The sequence below is a fragment of the Penaeus monodon genome, chromosome 27 (assembly GCF_015228065.2).
Source record: "Penaeus monodon isolate SGIC_2016 chromosome 27, NSTDA_Pmon_1, whole genome shotgun sequence".
NCBI classification, from domain to species: domain Eukaryota; kingdom Metazoa; phylum Arthropoda; class Malacostraca; order Decapoda; family Penaeidae; genus Penaeus; species Penaeus monodon.
The window spans coordinates 20955462-20955734 of NC_051412.1; positions in this window are offsets into that span (position 1 = coordinate 20955462).

Genomic DNA, 273 nt, shown 5'->3' on the forward strand with positions numbered 1-273 from the left:
TGTACCCTTTTATACACAGCAAGAAGCAAGACGGGCAGAAAACTGCAACGTTATCAAGATAAAAAACGGACGTTGATTGAATGTTCCTGGATAGCTATCTCCTCGGCATCGAAATCTCCGTCAAGATCCCCACACGCATTCGCTTTGTTGGGGGACACGTGGAAGCAATACCTTCTGGCCGCAGTTATAAGGGTTGTGCTGATGTGACAGTGGAATTTTTAAAAGTAAATCGATACCGTGAACAAGACTCTGTTCCCATCCATACCGGGTTTT